Genomic DNA, 22485 nt, shown 5'->3' on the forward strand with positions numbered 1-22485 from the left:
TGTGTGTGTGTTTTTACCTGGGTAACATTCTTAACATTTGCTCAGTGTAATTATGTGAAAATCAAAAGGAGAAGATTTTGGTTCAAAAACCACCTCTACTAATACTGTGGCCCTGGGCAAATGATAATCCCCATACCTGTTCTAGCTCAGAACACCAGGACTCAAGCAACCCACTAGCCTCATTCTCTTGAAGCAGCAGGGATTACAGGCAAGTAACACCATCTACAGCTCCCTTTTAAATTTCAAGTTATTTTAGGCACTAACAATTTGTTTTCTTCATTCTAATGGTGGAATCAAATGTGAAGAATCGGTCCTGAGTTTAATGTCTACTATTCTATTTCACGTCTGAAGAAGTTGAAAAACATGAGAAGAAAAGTCACATATATAATATATATATATATATATATATATATATATATTATATATATAAAGCAGACTGTACTACTTAGCATCTTTTTGCTTTTCATTGTGCAGTTTTTTTTGGACCACTTATTACAGAATATTTCCCCACAGCACTATTAGAGTTGAAATGTGGATTTAGACCTTGGTGAAGAAGAGCGACTGATAGGACTGAGCATTCCAAGTAACAAAAGAATAGAATAAAAATTGAGGCATTACTTTTATCAACCAGAACAAGAATTGAATGCTACTATTAATATAGCTAGGATATGGAAACTGCATTGGTTGTGCTCTGAAATCTTACTTCCCATAAAGTAACTGAGGCTAGGACAATATAAATGGATTGCAAAAGTGGAAACCTTACAAAATGTTTTTTTTTTCTTTTTCTAAAACATCTCCTTTTTGCATTCCATTACCCTGGCAGCTCTGATGCCAGTATAAATTGGACTCTCCTCAAGCAATGAGCATGTTGCTCTGTGTGATCTCTCGGTGCCTGCAGCAGAGTTCTTCTCCCCAGGGAAAGGGGAGTGAACTTAGCTGGCAAATCAGATATGTGACTCTTAACACTGAATCTGGGACATGGCTCATCTTCACTTTTGATGACATCTGTGTTCAGGCTCTTGAGCAGCAAAAGCAGAGACTCATACAGATATAGAGAGGGAAATAATGCACAGCCCAAAGCAAAAAGGAAAATAACCAAGAATCCTAGATCAACATGACCATGCTACAATGCTCTTCTTGACAGCTTCACTTGATTGCAAAGCAATTGACAATTGAATGCCTTGCCTCCTTATCCTATCACTGTTTATTTTTTGCCAAACCTCAGTCCAATTTGAGAGAAGCAGACTACTCATCCTTTATTTCCTCTGTACTTACTCATGTGCTGCTGGGTGGAACTAATCTTATCCAACTTCAATAGATCCCTCATTGAAACAAGGAACTATTTTTATTCCTTCCTAACTGATTTCCTATCTCAATCCCCACAAAAATTATTCCAAATCTTTTTCTTTCCTCCTCAAACTCTTCCCCATCCCTACCCTAAATATCTATCTCCTCTGCTGGAGACTTTGCCTCTTACCTTCTTGAGAAAATTGAGGCCATTGGAGCTGAGTTCTTACTTTGCTCTTTCTTTTCATCTCTAAAACACTTGACATCATCCATCACTCTCTTATTTCTTTGAATCTCTGATTAACAGGTGACCTTTCTCCTTGCCCAGACTAACCTCTTCTACATGTGTGCTTCATCCCATCCCTTTCCCCAGAAAATTGCAATCACTCTTACTTGAATCTTCAATCTCTCCCTAGCTGACTTGTTCCCTACTGGCTTTAAACATGCCCAATTCCCCTCAACTTAAAAGGAACAAACAAACCAAACCTCTGTACCTGATCAACAATGTTCAAGTTTACAGAGAGGTCAGGGATTGAAAAATGCCTAAGGGATTTGTCAACTAAGAGACCTTTGGAAAGAGTAGTTGGTAAGGAATGATAAGTTCAGAAACCAGATTATAAGGGGTTAAAAAGATATATATTCCTCATTAGAGTGTAAGCTTGTTGCAGGTAGGGATTATTCTATTCCTATTCATATCTCCACTGACTATTCTCAGTGATTAGCTCATAGTATGCATTCAATAAATGTTTGTTAATTGATTGAAACAGGTATTTATTAAGTAACTACTATTTGTCAGGCATTATGCCAGGTACTGGGGGATTCAAAGACCAAAAAATTAAAATAAATACTGCTCTCAAGGAGCTAATATTACATCTCAACTCGAACTAGTTTTCTTTCCAAGCCTTTCTTTATAGAGTATATATTCTCTATATAAATATAATGAACAATATTCATATTGTTCTTTAATGCTTTCTTTGCTTAATTCTATTTTTGGTTCCAATTCCAGATAAGCGGTCTCCAGATTTCAGTCTTTTCCTTCAAAAAAGCCATTATTTTGGGCTAACAATATGACTATAATAAAATACTTTTAAAATCCTTATTTTTTCTGAGAAGTATTTGTGGAAATTCTTCTATGTCCAACTATAGAACTATGTATGTAACTACTGTGACTAATATTTCTCTCTTCTATTATAGATGATAGCCTATTATATCAATCAGCACAATCTCTACCTTTGGACTTTGCATCAAAATGTTTTGTCCAGTAAGGCATATGCAACTAGTTACAGTTGGTTTAAGATAATTAAAGATCATGGTAGATCCCTGTTCCTGTAGCTACTTTTCAAAGATGAAATAAATCTTCATGCCAATACATCCTTGGATTTTATCCTGTAGTGATCAAAAGCAGATACCAACACCTTCCTATAGCTTAATGAAACTGTATGTTAGAACTTCTTTGATAATGGATAAATGCAGGTCTATGATTTATACCTAAAAGTCAAAGGGAACCAGGGAAGGGGTTATCCGTATCTGCATGTACATCTTTATCTGTATCTTATTTTTATCTGTAGCTATCTTCCTCATCATCTAGTAGCAAATGCTTTCTGAATGGGTGATTATGTTGCCAACATACTGGAGAAATGGAACTATAATGCATGTACAGAATTTATACATACAAGACATTTATTCAAGGATGTATCACAATTGACTATATTCACATGACAATGGCGCAAGGGTACAGGAATATAATTGCCTCAAAAGTTCTTTCTGGGACTCTTCAAATCTTTAATTTGGTAAATAGTTACTGTTCATGTAGATACTTAATACTTGGACCAGTTTGGTAAATGGGGAAGAGCCCTAGGAATAGATGAGTATATAATTACCTAAATACTACCCATTAGCAAAGCATTAAGTCTTGAAACATTGATTTCATGAAAGACTGTTGGAGCACTATTTAACCAAAATGTCAAAGCCTAGTAATCATTAAGGGGGATGTGTGCAGCAGAGGGGTCCTTGAGGCTTGACTGAGGGGTTCCTCTAGCCTCTGCCAAGATCACCTGGATGTTTTAATTCAGGGACAGCTAGGTGGTACAGTGGATAAAGTACTAAGCCACTAACTAGTGTATACTATGGGCAAATTACTTAACCCTATTTGCTTCAGTTTCTTCCTCTGGCTCAGGTAAAATGGGAAAACAGGAAGGTAAAGGAGATTGATGATACTTGAGCTGATGTTGGATTTCTTCACTTTTATTCCCCACCCTTTAAGCAATTTCTCCTCAGAAACTTGGCTAGAAGTTTTCTATATGGCTCACCACTTGCTTGGATCTTTCAGTTCCAAATTGACCTGCCATTTTATTCAATGACTCATGATACATGACTGAATATCCTCAATCAATTCAATTATTCTTCTGTGTAACATAATTCCTGTTCATCCAATGGCTTTTAAAGATATTTAAACTGATCAAAACAAACAGAAACTTTTCACACTTAATCTCAAGAATTTGAGTGAAACAAGCTCTTACATGGTTAGAGTCTCAGGGTGTCTCATCTTATCACTTACTTGAATTCAGGTGAGATAATTGGTGAATTGATTCTATGAACCCTCATCTCTTTCCTTGGTAGAAAGCATTTATGAAAAACAGGAATGAGCCTTCAGAATAGCCTACACTTTTGTAAACACTATTACTTATTGTCTGATAAAGACTGTAATTTTAAAGTATCTTTTTGGACAGCTGCCACAAATATTCTCTAGCAAGGTACATTTTGGAGATCACAGTCAAGTTACATGGTCATATTTTGATCCAATGATTACATTTTTTGAAATGACCTCTGAAATATTACATAGTTTTGAAGTCAGGAATTTTAACTTTATCACTTGGTCTAAAGATCACATAGTATTTAATCACTACCTTTTTCTGTTAATCTTGTTTTTGGCCAAAAAGTAATAAAATATGACTTCCTTAAAAGTAAAAAACCTAGGGAAAGTGTCCCTTGGCTGTACAGAAATGTAGATTGGTTTGATTTATTTAAAAGCAAATTGGAGTATGTTCTTAAAGCTTTTGTTTGTAGCCTTAAATTAATTGCAGTTAAAGTTTGATGTTGTATTCTAAACACTTGAGCTTTCTGCATTTAGTTTGCATCACTTAACTCCTACTGAAGCAAAAACAAATACTACATTGCTTTGAGATGAATTGCATGGCCTTGTGCATGTTCACCAGTGATCTTGTGGAATTGTTGCTTATTAGCTGCAAAAGATTAAATGGCAGTTTAAAAAAATATTGCTTGTATCTATCTCAAGTTATCCCATTAGAAGATAAAAACATTGTACTTATAACACTTGAACTGAAGGTTTTTTTAAGCAGATGATTATATGTGTGACAGTATGACCTTCTTCAGCAAAAGAAATCTGGAAACTCTGATATAATTAAAATGTAACAGAAAACTAGAGTATCTAAGGAAATTCCTGTACTGTATTAGGTTAAAGATCAATGTGAATGAGACATCTGTAAGCATCAGAGAACAACCAAGCTCAGATTTACTTCTACTTGAAGACAGAGAAGACAAAATCATTAAAAAAATGTTAGTTTGATTTGTCTTTATGCCTTATTTTGTCTTTTCTCCTTAGAATCAAAAGCTTTTTGGAAGAAATATTTCACATTAATTCAAGGAACATTAACTTTAGTTTTTTTTTAAACTTTTTTTCATTTTCATAATAATACTAATTATTAAGAATATTTAAATTCTAGAACCCCAGAGTTTCTATTAGTCAAAATCTGGCATCTCATAAGAACTAAAAATAATAATTTTGATTTCTTCTTTTTTCTCCCTAATTTTATTATCAACTAAGTGTTTTTTAATTGTCCCATTTCATAAAAGAGAATATACTTTAGAGGGTCCCTCAAGCCACACTAGCCACCTCTGCCACCAGTACTACCATTATCATCCCATCTACCACCCAGTTACTGGCTTCCCCAAGTACTCTACTCCTGGTGTTTTTGATGCCAGTAATCCAAGAGATTGTAAGTAAGTAAGGAGCAAGCAAATAAGTAGTTTGATTTTTGTTTGTTTTTGTTTGTCTGTGATTTCTGAGAGTGTAAATGAAGCAATACCTGCATGTATAAGCTGCTAATAAATATGACATGGAGGATCCAGAACCTATTATTTTTCTACTTTGATTTATCAGCTTTATACATTCTGCCGACTGCCAGCAGGTTAATCCTTATAAAAAAGACTGGTCCTAGAATGTTGCTTTCTAGTCACACATCTAATGGGTTAACCTCCCTCTCTCCAACCTAGCCCTACTTCTCTTTCTAGTATTTTCTCCTATAATAATCTATTTGGCTTCTAGTCCTCTAACCTTCACAGCTTTGGCACTTAATCTCTACCTGTTAACCTCTAGGACCTTCTCTTGGGCAGGAGTAATAGAAGGAAACTCAGTCAACAGCTTAACACCAAGTCAGAGTTCAGCATCGGGATAGTCTTACTCCTGGTCCTACTTTGACATCCTGTTTCATTACCCAGGATTTTGTGTTTTCTCTCTGTGATCTCTAATTTTGTGCTATAATTTTTAAAACTGCATCTCAGTTTTATCGCCTCATATCTGATGATTTGGTACTCTGGTTCCTCTGATTTAGGGTTTCTCTTATCCTTCTAAGGTACTAATTTTCTCACAAATATTTAGCATTAAGGTACTATTTTCCGGGGACTATGAGAATGCAAGTTTCTTGAAAGAAGGAGTTATTTGATTATTTGTATTTGTATCCCTAGAGCCTGGGTATATAGTATGTCTCTGAACCTTAGATCCTTGGGGCATTTTCTGCTACCTGCTGACAGATGACTCTGACTTTTGACATCCCAGGATGCCAAATGATCAGATTTCTGACTTCCTCTTTCAACTTCATATATGAACATCTGTTTGATCTTAGGGTCCTGGCCTTCCCCCTCCTCCCAAACTGGATCATTCTGCAGCCAACTAAGCCCTGATTAAAACATACATAATGCATCGAGTAATCTTACTTATTTAGATTCATTGATTACTAAATCACTCAAATGTATTCAGAGAATGCAGAATTTTGACATAAAGAAAAAAAAATGACCACAAAGATATTTTTCTAAATGCTGACAAGCATATGTGCTTTAAAAACAACTAGAAAGGCTAACTATATGATCACAAAGTATATCTATTACCAAAGTTTCATTGTTTTTCCACTCATTTCAATTAGGGTCATCCAGTATATTAAGTATCTTTCCTACCTTTGTCTTATATGGAAATTCAATAATCATTCCACCTATGCCTTTATTTAAGTTATTTAAAAGAAAAAGAGTAAACTACCAGCACCAAACATAGGTCTCTGGAGCATTCTCTTGGAGACCTCCTGCCATATTGACATGGAACTGGCCACTCTTTGAGTCCAAACATTCAACTAGTTCTGAGTCAATTTTAATGAATTACTAGCTAGTCTATATCTCTTTTTTCTATACTATAAGATTAAATGTTATCAAATAAATTTGCTAGAATTAAGGTAAACTATGTTTCAACATTTCCCTGATTACTAGGGGAAATAAGGTTAGTCTAGCATTAATCTTTGCTTTTATGATCATTGTAGAATTTGTTAAGAAATCAAAGTCAAGTTTGTTGACCTGTAGTTTGCAGACATTATTCTCCATCCCTCTAAATCTGTTTTTGTTTCTCACTTTCTCTCAGTTGTCTCTCTGTTTTCTCTTCTTACAGATGGGGTTTCTCTATCTTGCCCAAACTAGAAGTGCAACAGCAACTCACCAACCTATGACTACCTGCCGATTGCCCAGGAAACTTTCTGGCCTGGGCTAATTTATCCCTCCTTAAATAGCCCAGTCTCTCCTTATTCCAATTCACCATATTTGTGCCAGATATTATAAGGCTTTAGTCTCAGATCCCTTGATTTTAAATCCCTCCAAGCCAGATAATATGAATCCATCAAGGGCAGATGGTTACCCTCTTATTATCTCTTTACTTATCTTTGAGCATCAATTTCCTTTTAGTCATTTTTATTCTGTCACTTCCAGGGAAAAAGGTTATTTTCCTTTTCTAATCTGTCTTCCGTCTTATCACTAAGCTAAAATTGCTCTCCCCAAAGTTATATGATCTCTTATCCAACATTTAATAGACATTTCCTAGTCCTTATCGATGTCTCTACAACATTTGACTACTCATTCCTTTTGAATATTCTCTTTTCTCTAGGTTTTTGTGGCACTTCCCTTTGTTGGTTCTTCTACCCTTTATTTTGTTCTTTCTGAGCCTCCTTCGTTGGACCATCATACATAAGCACCCCATAACTATAGGAGTATAACAAAGCTCTAGACCTTCTTTTTTCCTTCTATACCCTTCTTTATTAACCTTATTAATTCCTCCACACTTAATTATTATTATTTTAAAACTCTTACATTTGTCTTAGACTCAATTCTAGGCAGTTGGAGTTGTGACTTGCCTAGATTTCCACAGCTAGGAAGTGTCACAGGCCAGCTTTGAATCCAGATACTCCAGGTCTGGTGCTAAATTCACTGTGCCACCTAACTGCCCCTTTAATTATTATTTCTGTGTTGATTAGTCCTGCATCTTTATGTGGCATCTTCAGATTCTTAGTGCTATTCTCATGTAGCTTGAAACTTGCATCTTTGGACCCAAACTCTTCAGAATCCTGGCTTCAGATGATCAACTGTCTATTAGATATGTCTAACTAAATGTCCTGTAGACATCTGGAACTCAATATATCTAAAATAAGACTCGTTATTCTTATCCATCAAGCCTAGCACTCTTCTGAACTCTCCTATTTCTATTCAGGCAGCCACCATCTTTCCGAGCTACCTCACGTTGGCTCACCTCACATAGTCCATTGGTTGCCAGGTTGCCATTGCTATCTCTAAAATATCTTTCACTTCTAATATCTCTTTCTCTGACTCATACAACCAGCACCCTACTAGTCAATTCCTGTTCACTTCTCTCCAGATGATTGTAATAGCTTTCTAATTAGTTTTCATACCTTATGTTTCTCTCTATTCCAATACATCTTTATACATCATTGCAAAAATGATTTTTTTTAATGAGAGGTCTAATATTATCATTCACTTGCTCAATAAATCCTAGTAATTCCACATTACTTTTAAATGCCTATCACTAGTTTGTATGTTTTTCCAGAGATTATAGAGTAACACTATAATTTATTGAGTGGGAAAATATCTTTTTGGAAGTTATATTGAGGCTATATTGGAGAAGGGAGAATCTTGAGGCAAGGAAAACAATTTGTAGGCTTTTACAATTGTCCTGTCTAGATGGCTCAGCAGATCAAATTTTTAGCCTAGAGTCAGGAAGCCCCGAGTTCAAATATGAGCTCAGACATTTACTTGCTATGTGACTCTAGGCAAATTACTTAACCCTGTTTGCCTCAGTTTCCTTATTTGTAAAGCAAAACAAGCTGGAGAAGGAAATAGCAAATTTCTCCAGTATTTTTACCAAGAATACGTCAACTGACATCATGGAGAGATGGACACAACTGAAAATGGTTAAATAACAATATAAAAGTCCAAGTGAAAGATCCTGTAGGAAATAAGGCATTAGAGATGTTATGAAGGTAAAATTAATAAGACTTAAAAATGACTGGATACATGAATATATCTTCCTAATATGTAATGCAGCCCCAATCTCTTTTTGTCTTACACTTCTTTAGAATAAAGTATATCCAATGAACCTTATTTCAGCCATTAATTTCATCCTACCAATACTCATACTGTGAAGTCAAATCTGCTTCATTAAGATTTCTAATTCTTCTTGCTTACTAATTAAACTTTGGTTATTTGTATATAGCAATCATAGATAAATAAAATATTTATTATGTGCTTTTTAATCCCTGGGGATTCAAATATAATTAAGCAAGACAACTTCTACCTTCCAGGAGTTTATATTCTAATTGAAGAAATGAAGACACCTGGAAGCTGGGGAAGGGGGCCAATAATGTCTTGGTATGGAGATGGCCCCAGGAAAACAAGGTCAAGGTCTGGTTACAGGAAATGTAAGTGATCTGTGCCAGGTGCCATGTTAGACCTCATGATACAAATGCATCAGTGAGCTAATTCCTACCCATTAGGAGCTTTCATTCAATCAGATAATTTCTGTGGCTCTTCTTTATCATTCCTTGGAAGGCAAACAACAGTTTCTTCAGACAGTCTCCTCTTCAGGAAGAGGTTGAAATTTTTTTTTCTTGTTTTCAAGGGTACAGTTGCACTTTTCTTTATGCCCCCATTTGGGACATTTTTCTATTCTCTCTTCTTCTCAAGGAATATCTATAATCTGTGTCTTCGGTACCTTTTTGTCCTCCATTGTACTTATTTATTTAATAAAGGAATATTTCATTTTGTTTGATTATCTGAAGTGTGGAGAGGTATTCCTTGAGTTGCTTCACTTTTTCTTCGAGGAATGATGCCAACCTCCATTTAGAATATAAACTATCAAGAGGTAATAGCAAAAATATGAACACTGGACACAATGCACCTCAGTGCAAAATTCTTTGTGCTGTGTACTGAATGAGATTTTTTTTTAGTCTTTTTCTATCTTAAAGAAAAATTATTTTGTGGGTATTTATACCTCAATTCCTAAATGTTTCCTTAAGACCTTTTCAATTTCTTATCATCTAACAATTTAAAAGCCACTCCTAACTTCCTTATTTTGGCTTCAACTACAACTTTTTTGGCCAAGTCTAACTTCATATTCTCTCAGGAACCTTTTGTTTCCTCTACTCACTAATTACTTTTTTACTAAATTTTTCTTACTTATTTTATCAACTACATTTTCCTTCTTTCCCCCTGCAAATCCTTCTGTTCAAGTGTTTAATCCTTTCTCCTTTCTTTCTAATTATTTAGGACAAGTCCTTGTAAACTCTTTTCTTCCTTTTTTACAATCTTTTCTCACAGAAACCAGAAATAAAATCTTCACTTAGATTGTTCTCCTTCACCTTTTCTTCATTTGCTTATATTTCTCCATATTAAATCTCTGGCCTGCTTTACCAGTCCATTCAACTTTTCAATTTTTTTCTTAATTCAGCTCAGATATTTCTTTCCTCTTACAAAAACCAGAAATAAAACCATCACATTCTCTAAATCTTAATCTGGATTGTCAACTAATCCTAATTCATTTTCCTCAGATGACAGTATTTACTGTAATCTCTATCCATCTGGTTCTACTTTTTTTCTTTTACTTTGCATTACTTCATAAAGATTTTATTCTGCATACTTATCCACATAAATTGCTTTATAGTATTCTATTCTATTAAATTGTATTAATGTCCCATATTTTACCAAACCATTGACCTTCTGTTGGATATAGAGATTGCTTCTAGGTTTTATTTTTGAATTACATATGATATTGCTATGACCATAGTGGAACAGATAACCTTTTTTTGCTTTGTTTCTGAATACACTGTCATGATATATTACCAATAAAAGAAATAATAGGAAAAGGACATAATTATCTTTATAATGATAACATATATTGGCTGATTGCTCTTGTCTACAAGTTTGCAATTCTACCAGGAATGAATGAGTGTACCTGTGTCTTCAAAACCTCTAGGATTGAATTTTGTTACTCTTTGTTACCCCCCTCCCCTTTTGATTTGCATGAGTTTATAGAATCATACCTGTATAACAAGAGAGAACCTCAGAGGTTGTCTAGTCCAGTATCATTTTACAGAGGAGGAAACTCAGGCCAAGGGAAGTTAAGTGGCAGAGGTAACAAATTATGCACCAGCTGATTTCAGTCACTACTTTTCCTATTGTATTATGCTGCTTCTTGAGGTATTTCTCAAAATTGTTCTTTTTTTCTCTTTATTAGTGAATCTGAGCACTTTTCAAGAGTTTACTAATAACTTGTGTCTAACTGTTGAAAATTATCTGTTTATTTCCCTTAACCATTTTTATCCAATGTAGATTGGATATTCTTCATTTATATATATCTTCATTATAGTTTCCTATATATTTCATATACCAGTGTTTTACTCTCTTATTAGGTATAGATATTTTCCTCAATCAATTCTTTATTTTTCTTTTAATTAAATTATGTTGTAGTATATCTTTTTTATTTTAATGTAGTCAAGCTCAATGACCTTGTCCCCCCAAATTCCTTTCATTTGCAAATAAAGACCTCACTTCAAAAAGGAGAAAAAATAATTTATTCCACATTCTTCCCTTCTTTTTTATAGTTCTTAGAAAAAGGTTTTAATTTCTCATTCCTCTGGAATTCACTGAGGTAAGTGATATAAGTCTTGGGTCCAAATCTTTTTTCCCATCTAATTTTTTGAAGTACATTTGTTAAATAATGTTTTTTTCTATTTAGTTTTTTATTTTCTAAAGGTTTTTCAAGCTACATTTATATATATATTTCATTGGATATATAATGTATAGACAGAAATTCATAATATACACATATAGTTAATTTTATTGTTTTATTTTTCTATTTCTTCACTAGTACCAGATTGTTTAAATTTGATGGTTTATATTTAATTTAATTATAGCCACTTTGTAACATATTAAAATCTCAAAATGCATGATCTCCATCAGTTTTTTCTTTTCACTTTAGTTCTTAATATTCTTGTTATTAATTTGTTTTTCAATATAATTTTCATTATGATTATGTCTAGTTTGATAAAGAAGACCTTTGATCTTCTTTGTTATTGCAATAAGTATATAGATTCATTTAGAGGAATATATCATCACTTTTATTAAATTAATGGATCAACTTCAGAATTAGAAATACTTGAATTCAAATAACTCTGATAAATATTAGATGTATGACTCTGTGACAACTTTCAATGTCCAAGGCAACTTTCTGTAATTGTAAGAGCAAGTACCAATCTACATTGGTAAAATAAGATTTTAGTATAGGATTAGTTGGGGGAAAAAAAGCATTTAATATATCTCTAGATGTTTAAGCCTTTCTTTATTATGGTCACTGTAGTTTTATAGTTTCTTTTGTCACAGGTCTTGCATATTTCTATATAGTTTAGTTTCCAAATATTACAGCTTTTGTTGTTCTTGCGAACCACTATTCTTTTTGATAACATTTTCTTCATTTTTATAATGAATAAGAATGGAAATTATTTTTCTCTTCAAATTAAAAGGAATTTGGTGACTATTGAATTCATTTATTGCCACAATTTTTTTTAGGCTGGAATGACTGAATTTCCAGGTCATACTGTCATGTCATCTGCAAATAATGACATTTTGACATCTATAATTCCAATGTTAATTCTGCTAATATATTTTCCCTTGCTTCTGCAATTGCTTGAATTTCCAATACCATATCAAATAAAACCAGTGAGCATGGGAATCTTTGTACTTATTTTTTAGAGATACTGCTCCTAATGTTTCTCAATTGCATATCATATTGGCTCTTAGATAAAGATTGATACATTTTTCATTGCCTTAAGGAAAAGTTCTTCAATAAAATATGTCTTTTATTATGAATGAATGTCAAATTTTATTAAAGACTTCCCTATATCTCATGAAATATAATCATATGGTGTTTTTTAAGTTTCTTAGTGTTGTTTTTTATATTCCTAGTCCTTTTGATGTTGAAACACCATTTCTTAGTCTCATTGATTACAGTATTCACAATGTCCTACCTCTATATGTGTGAAATTATCCCAGGTTTCTGTTCTGGACCTTCTTTCTCTATTCTCTTCTATTGGTTCAATTGCCATCTGTAGGCAAATGGTTTCTAATCTCCATATTTGGCCCTCTTTTGAGCTGCAATCTCTCATCACCAATTGCCTGCTAGACATTTTCACATGTGTATATTTTAAGCATCTCAAATTCAGTATATCCAAAACAGAACTCATTGTATTTCTCCTTAAATCCATCCTTCCTCCTCACTCATCTATTTCTGTCACAGGAAACGTCATCATTCCAGGGATCCCTTATGGGGACTTTGGAATTGTCCCTACTTCTTTGTGCTTTCTAACTCTGTATAGGTAGTCCACTGTCAAAGGTGAAGGATTTAATCTTCACAATATTTCTTACAGCTTACCCTTTTGTTCCTCTCATAAAGTTACCCTCTATTATTTTTTGAACTATTATAATATTCTCTTAATTGGTTCTCCTGCTTCCAGGCTCTTCTCTCTCCCTTTTAGCATTCACATTGCTGCTAATTAATAGTCAAAAAATGCAAGTATGTCCATATCACTTCCTGGTTCAAAGATAAACTACAAAACTCTTCTGTTGGATATTTAAAGCCTTCCAGAATCTGGATCCATCCTCTATTACTAGACCACTTTCATTTGTTCTTCCTCATGTACTCTATATTTCACCCAAACTGAATGACATTCTGTTCTTTAACTCAGGAACCATATTCTTATGCATAAACTGTTTTCTACTGATTTCCACTTTTTGGAATCCCTAGCTCCCTCAGGCTAACCTCAGATCTCTTTTCTGAGTACTAGATTTATTAATGCTCTTTCCTTTACTAAATAATTTTGAATTTGCTTTGTTTATATGTTATTCTTAAAAGGATTTGTTAGATCATTATTTTTACAATATTTTAACAACTTTCCAACCTGGAAGTACTAACAATATTTACAGTGTTCTATTTATATTTTTATTTTACCAAGGCATGTGAAACACTCTTGATCCCTAATTAGAGTACAGGAATTAAGGGAACTTTGAGTGACAGAATTATGGACTGAAAAGTAATCTGGTCTTAAAATGAGAAAACCTGTCTTTGGTACTTATTTGGGGTGTGACCTTGAAGTAACTACCCTGAGGCTTAATTTCCTTATCAGTAAAAAGGGGATAACAAAGTAAATAAGGCTGGTACTCCCTGCCTCACAGGATGTGGTGAAGAATATGCCTTTTAAGGTATTAGACTTAAGTTATCATTACTGAACATAGCAGAGTCAAGGAAAAGGTTATTGGTATCTATAGATTTGGTATGCACATAAATAAAATGAATGAAAGCAATTAGTGTATATATCATGAAGGATCACCATTATAAGTCAGCATATCAGTGGTATCAAGAAGCTAAAAGTCTCAAATTTCCTAAGCCACTTGTCAATCAACAAGTATTTGCTATGTGCCAGACATTAAACTAAGCACCAGGGATACAAAGGAAAGGCAGAACCATCCCCTTTTATCAAGGATATTTTGTCCTAATGGACAAGATCACATAGACTTTTGTTGTTCAGTTGTTTTAGCTGTGTCCATCTCTTTATGACCCCTTTTGCAGTTTTCTTCTTTTTGTTCCATTTTAATTTTATTTAGTTGATTAATTAAGAATATTTTCCCATGGTTTCATGATTCATGTTCTTTCCCTCCCCTCCATCCATCACCCTCCCATAGCCAATGAACAATTTCACTGGGTTTTACATGTGCCATCAATCCAGACCTATTTCCATGTTATTGATATTTGTACTAGGGTGATTGTTTAGAGTTTGAGTCCCCAATCATATCCCCATGGATCCATGTGATCAAGCAGTTGTTTTTCTTCTGTGTTTCTACTCCCAAAGTTCTTCCTTTGAATGTGGATAGCATTCTTTCTCATAAATCCTTCAGAATTGTCCTGAATCATTGCATTGCTGCTAGTACAGAAGTCCATTACATTCAATTGTACCACAGTCTATCCATCTCTGTATATAATGTTCTTCAGGATCTGCTCCTTTCACTCTGCATCAATTCCTGGAGGTTGCTCCAGTTCACATGGAATTCCTCCAGTTCATTATTCCCTTGAGCACAATAGTATTCCATCACCAACATATACCACAATTTGTTTGGCCATTCCCCAATCGAAGAGCATCCCCTACTTTCCAATTTTTTTGCCACCACAAAGAGCGTGGCTATAAACATTTTTGAACAAGTCTTTTTCCTTATTATCTCTTTGGGGTATAAATCCAGCAGTGGTATGGCTAGATCAAAGGGCAGGCAGTCTTTTAAAGCCCTTTGGGCATAGTTCCAAATTGCCATCCAGAATGGTTAGATCAGTTTACAACTCCACCAGCAATGCATTAATGTCCCAATTTTGCCACAGCCTCTCTAACAATTACTACTTTCCCTTGCTGTTATGTTATCCAATCTGCTAGGTGTGAAGTGGTACCTCAGAGTTGTTTTGATTTGCATTTCTCTAATTATAAGATATTTAGAACACTTTTTCATGTGTTTGTTGATAGTTTTGATTTCTTTATCTGAAAATTGCCTATTCATGTCCCTTGCTTTTGCAGTTTTCTTGGCAAAGATACTAAAATAGTTTGCCATTCTGTCTCCAGCTCATTTTACAGATGAAGAAACTGAGATAAACAAGGTTAAGTTACTTGCCCAGGATCATTATACCACTGGTCTGAGACCAGATTTGAACTCAGGTTTTCCTGACTTCAGGTCAGCACAGTAGGCATGGTGCTATCTAGCTATATACAGAGTAGACAGAAGGTGTGGAAGGTATTAGATTAAGAGGCTCTGGCAACTGGAATGCTTGGGAAATGCCTCCTATTAAGTGTCATAATTTTTTTAAAACTACTTGAAGACATATAGGATATTATATGAAACAAGCATTATCATTTGTGCCCTTTTTTGCTGACCTAAACAGTTAAAAATCACTATGGCTGTGTGGCAGTTGAGAGTCATATTTAAGAACCAACATCAGAGATACAGTAGATTACAGTGAGTAGAAAATACTGGAAAAATGATGACTTCTTAAGAACATAAAAATATCCAGTTCATACCTTCTAAAAAGCTGTAGTAGACTTGTAAAGTTAGAGGTTCCCTAGGATAGAGTCAGGAAGGATTACACACTAACTAAATTTTTAATGGAATGAATTTTCTATAAAATTTGTCACCTTCCTGATTGAAAGACAGCTAGGAAAAGGGAGAAGCAAAGATTTACATCTGGATCTGATTATGAGGGTAGCATACAATGATTGAGAATTTAGATTTCTGCTGAATTGAAGAAGAAGAATAATTTTATCTAACCCAACCAGAACTTATTAAATATCTTTTGGGAGACCAAGACTTCATTCTATGAGTGTCTGTGAGTGGAAACTAAAAAAGAAATAGAAGGTTCACTCTCTCTAACCCCAAGGAACATGTATATACATGCACCATATAAAAGAAGTAGAGAAAAACTCATTATTAACTTTGGTTTCTTACTAACAGCATTGCCATAGTATTTGGATCTCAAAAAATGCCTTAGATATTAACTAGTCCAATCTCATTTTACAAAAGATCTCTGTTGCTGTTTGACCTGGAACAAATCATCACTCAGTAAAGTCATTTGCCCTAGATTACACAGGAAAGTCAGCAGCAAAGATTGAAAAACACTTTTTTACCAGAAATTGATTGTTAAAATTTTAAATAAAAATTTTGATACCACATTGTTGTCCTCCTAGTATAATCTAGCTCTGCTCAGCACTGTATGTAGGAGAGGAACTGGTATAATAAAAAGTCTGGTATCTCTGAGAAAGAGGAGGGGAAAAGGGGGGGGGGAGACAGATAATTTAGATCTTAAAAGTTCAGAAAAAGTTATGTTGAAAATTGTTAGTACATGTAATTGGGAAAATAAAATATTAAAAACATTTGATAATTGAGTTTCAATAAAGTTGGTTTCTTTTGTAATTTCATGTATCGTGTTTTATAAGTTTAAAGCTTTCACTCTAATAAGAGATCTATAGGTTTCACTAGCCTGCCAAAGGGATCTATGATACAAAAAAGGTTAAGAACTTCTGGCCTGTAGGGGAATTCTTGGCTCTGTAATGAATCTACCACTCTTAAAGGACCTGATCAATAAAACCATTTTGGAAAGATAGTAGAGCTACAAACACAGCTATAAAGAGTAATTTATTAACTGATATTACCAAGGAAAATAGAGAACTGGGGACAGATCACAGCACTCCTCCCACTGGTAGGTTGGAACCCATCCTCATTTCTACCATATTACCAAGGGTAGGCAGATGAAAGGATGTCCTGTAACATGACATTGTAAGCTCTAAGAGGGCAGGCATCAAATTGGGTTCATCTCTGTATTCCTCCCCTCAGTATCTAGTACAGTGGGTTCATAATTGTTTTTTTTTTTTTTTGCCCCAGTTCATATAGCAAATGAGCAGTGGAGTCTGAGTTAGAACCCAGGAGCTGTACGTCTCCTCCCAGGGTTCTTTCTGCTAGACCACACCAGGCCAACTGAGCAGTTTATAGCAATCAGTTCTGATTTAAATCATATTCATAATTGGCTATTGGCTACATCTTGAGAATCCATAATAAGGAAAGGAGTAACTTTAAATATATCCTAATGACCAATTACTTAAAGAAGCTCTATTCTGGATGTGGAATATTACACCACAGCTCAGCACATGAGATACCTGCTTCCTAAGGTTGGCCATGGTGGTAACAGAAACATACAACATTATGGAGTAGGTGATCATTTTAAGGGCCAATTTCCCTTAATTATCTCCTCATACAGGAAGAGACAATTAAAGGTCCTTCAAGCCTGTCTCACATCCAGAAGCAGGTGGTTAGGTTTGGAAGAAAGGAGCAAAAATGTATGTAATATTACACATGGTAATTCAACTCTCTAAAACACTCTGATTAATCTCTGTTATTTCAGCACCTAATCTGGTAACTTGCACACAATTTTATTGATGTCTTTAGAATGATAATATATATATATATATATATATATATATATATATNTTTAAATATATCCTAATGACCAATTACTTAAAGAAGCTCTATTCTGGATGTGGAATATTACACCACAGCTCAGCACATGAGATACCTGCTTCCTAAGGTTGGCCATGGTGGTAACAGAAACATACAACATTATGGAGTAGGTGATCATTTTAAGGGCCAATTTCCCTTAATTATCTCCTCATACAGGAAGAGACAATTAAAGGTCCTTCAAGCCTGTCTCACATCCAGAAGCAGGTGGTTAGGTTTGGAAGAAAGGAGCAAAAATGTATGTAATATTACACATGGTAATTCAACTCTCTAAAACACTCTGATTAATCTCTGTTATTTCAGCACCTAATCTGGTAACTTGCACACAATTTTATTGATGTCTTTAGAATGATTATATATATATATATATATATATATATATATATATATATCTTTAAGGTTTGAAAAACATTTTTAGCAACCCTATAAGACAGGTTTTTCAAGTACTATTTTCCTACTTAACAACTAAGGAAACTGAGGCTCAAATTGCTTTTGTTATTTGTCCATCATCAGAAAATTAATACGTTTAAGAACTAGGGCCCAAATATAGATCTCTCCTGACTTTAGGTCTAACATGGTCTCCACTCTATGAGAGTGCTTCTGCAACCAAGACTCAGAATTGTGCCTCCAAAAGTCAGTCCAAGAATAAGGGAATAAGAATGGAGAATAAGAATAGAGAATAAGAGAATAGAGAATAGAATAAGAATAAATGTAGAGCGGTTGAAAATACTTATTGAAATTATAACGTCCATTGTGCTATTTGTTAGAATTCTAAATTATACACTATTCATTGATTTTGATATCAGTATTTCAGTGTAGTCTGGGAAAGCAGTCTGGATTTAAATAAAAAGGACCTGGGTTCAAATTCTTTTTCATTTTCTATCTCTGAGATCTTCAACATATCACTTTACCATGATGGGTCTCATTTTTCTCATCTATAAAACAAGGGGATTGGATTGGATGGCCCTTAAGGTCTCTTGTAACTCAATATATAATCTTATAAATTTTAACAGAATTTTCCTATATTTCAGAGAATAAACTTAGAATAAGCAGCAAGGACCCTACAAGTCAGTGCAATCTATTGAAAAAAAAAAAACAGAGGACAAAATTCGTATTTATTCATTTTTTCCCATGGCAATCTTTCTTTTCTAGTCCTTCTCTTCCCCTCAATAATCCTAAACTTTGTCATTAAGGCATAATGGATAGAGAGCTAGTCTCAGAACCAGGAAGATCTGGGTTCAAGCCCTGATAACACATTGGCTATATGGCCACAAACAAATCATTTAGCCTCTCCATGTCCTAGCAACTCTATGACTTTCCATCCTAGACAAAGTGCTTAGAGACTTCGTGAGACACTGAGAAATTTTCCCTATCTAGGACTTTCCTGTGCCAATTAAATCACAGGTCCAGTCCCTATTTCCAATGCTTTTGGTTTACATAGAGCCTTAAACAGGGATTTAATGACCAGAGCAAATTGTATGAAATGTTCTCTCCTATCAATTTTTAAAGATACATGAATTTGGAGGCTAGAACTCTTGGAACGTGAAATCCTTCTGGGGAAGAGATCAGAGGGCAAAATTTGGAATGCCTTTAAAAAAATTTACCCTTTAGAAATCTCATCCCAAGTTCCTCACCTAGTACCAACCCTAATTTTAAGAAAACACAGAGGGAAGCTGTGCAGTTTGACTTCAGCCTTTTCCCTTGGTCTTGTAGTGGATGAAAGAACCCGGAGAATCTACTCCATGTTTAAGAAAGGACCCGCTTACCCATTAAGGAGAGAAGGTCAGTGGTAACTGAACCAGCCAGACGTCTCTGCGTGTCAGTAGGTGTGACTGAGACTCATGGCTCCCTAATGACTAACTGCCACGATGCAAGTTACAGAAGCAGCTAGAAATATGGGTTACGAGGTAAAGGAGGGGGAGGAGGAGGCCAGGGGTAGATCAGAGGGTACCTTCGATAAATCATGAAAATTGGTCCACAGATGAAAGAGCAAACAGCTTTTGTTTTCTAATGAGCTCACTGGATTCTGAAATGGAGCCAAGGCAAGCCGAAAGACCCTATGTGGATTTAGGAGTTCTCCCTTATCTGCCCCCTAAAACATGTTTTTAAGCTGTAGTTTAGTTTTATACATGACAATTATTTTCCAAATCTCCTGTGGATGATACAGTTTCATTATGCAAATAGTCTTTGTTGAAGCATTTATTTTATAACCCATCCAGAGGCTAAAATTCCCCATGGTGTCTCACTCCGATGTTTCTAAAGAGCGTCTCCTTGGGAGAAAATGGCAGCCCACGAAACCTCGCGCTGGCTGTTTCACTGAAGGATGGAGAGAGGTGCTGTGTGTGTGTGTGTGTAATAGACGTTCCCTACCTGAACCAGGGACCACGGGCGTATCTTTAAGCAAAGCCGGGACTCACCCGGGGGATTCAGCCTTTGCACACTGATCATCCCAGTGCTTGCTTAGCCGACTTTATACACAGTGTGACAAATGAGTGCTTTTGGGGGCATTACAATGCCAACCATTGTGCGGAATGTGCCATCCTCCGGTTTTCTCCCAGCCACCTCTGCCTACCGTAAATCTGCTCACTCCCCCCCTCCCTCTCCCTTTTCCTGGACCATATGGAGAGGAGAATTACTAAGCTAACAGATGTGTCTTGGTGATGCCAGGGACCTCCGCGGTACATAAAGGTGTCAGGAATACAGAAGGGGGAGTGGGCAGTCCAACAGTCCTTCTGTTGGCCGTTGCTGCTCAGTGCATCAGCATTCTGGTGGTGGTTCTCTTAGAACCTAGAACAATATAGCTAAAGCAGGCCACATTTTTATAATGGTGAGTACTGTGGATCTGCTGTTAAGAGACCTTGATTTATCTTCCTTTTATGGGCCCTTTGCTATGCTACCACGATGGATACCTTGGCAGTCCCTTTCATTAATATCCCATAATGGAGTATTTATGATGCTACTGTTGACTCATGGAGATATATTTTACATCTCTGCATAGTAAGTTAAGATGCTGGGTGTAGATGTGAGCCATAGGTTGGGGACTAATAAAAAAGTGGTTTGGTTACAATTACTGCAATATGATGACTGTAGAGGGTATGCCAGCAAAAAAAAAAAAAAAAAAAAAAAAAAAAAAAAAAAAAAAGCAAGCCAGGGAAATGAATGCAAAAGCTGTGGGGAAAATGCACAGGTCAAAAGCTGATGTTAGGATGTTTCCTCAACCTGAAGGATAAAAGATACATTTTCTTCCAGGGAGAGATGTAGGACTTTATTGTGTAGAACCATTAGTATCTGGAACCGGGAAAACACTTAAAACTTTCTCCTTTTATTGATTCTTTTCCTCTGAGGTAAAGGCATTTGGAGTCATCTAGTTAATAATTTCATGTATGAGGTTTTCATTCTTTTTCCTCTGAATATTTTATTATTTTTTGTTAAAAGGAAGTCACTCAGGATTAGCTCACATTCTTCTCACTTTTTGCAAAGCTGAGTTGTTGTTGTCTTTTTAAAAATTCCCATTACTATTTCTAGAATGATTTTCCAAGCTATGATTCACTTCATTAGGCCATCTCTGTGCCATCACGCACCAATAATTCAATTTAGAGGAAAAAAATCATTTACATCACTTGCATCATAACACCTAGATTACCTCTGATGACAGAAACATTAATTTCACATGTGGCCTTCAGCGCCATGCAGGAATATCAATGACATTTCAGAAAGGGTGTATCCCAGGTCCCAGGATTTTACATTAAGTTGCTAAATATGGCATGTATGTTATCCTCCCTGTCAAGATAGCTTGCATTCTCAAGAGGACAAGTGGTAAAGACTATTGATCCCTAAAACAATAGCCCTGGGTACAAATCCTTCCTCTGACATATACTGCCTATGTGACCTTGGGTAAGTCACTTAATTCCTTGGGCTTGAGTTTCTTTGCCCATAAAATTATGAGATTGTTCAAGACCGACTCATACCTATTGGCCCTAAATCTATGACTCTTATGATCCTATACTACACAAATATGAGTTAATAAAACAGATGGTATTTTGAAGAGACTGGACAGGTCATGATGAATGAGAAGCATAGTTAAAAAGATGTCATCAAAGAAAAGTATGAGAGAAAAGGAAGAAGGTCACATAGGTTAAGTGAGAAATAACCAATGGACAACCCATGGCTCTACTGGGAAGCTCATGATGTTAAGAAGTGAGGAAGGCACCCAGCCATTGAATGGATCCCATTGTGGCAATCTTATGGAGAGATAAACCAGGGTCTCACAGTATGGGAAAACAGAGCTAGGTTGGGATCTGCATTGTTGTTAGAAACTTCCAAATAGATGAGATGACAGATCTGTGGGCTATATTTGGGGTATGTCTGCATGCATGAGTTTGTTAAGAGGCAGCTTTTGGGGAGACAAGAAGCGACATCTCCACAGATTCTTTCCTCAACCTTTCTCCAGGCTTGATTATTCCAGAAGATTGGGGCCAGAAA

This window comes from Gracilinanus agilis, chromosome 3, assembly GCF_016433145.1.
Source record: "Gracilinanus agilis isolate LMUSP501 chromosome 3, AgileGrace, whole genome shotgun sequence".
Classification (NCBI taxonomy): domain Eukaryota; kingdom Metazoa; phylum Chordata; class Mammalia; order Didelphimorphia; family Didelphidae; genus Gracilinanus; species Gracilinanus agilis.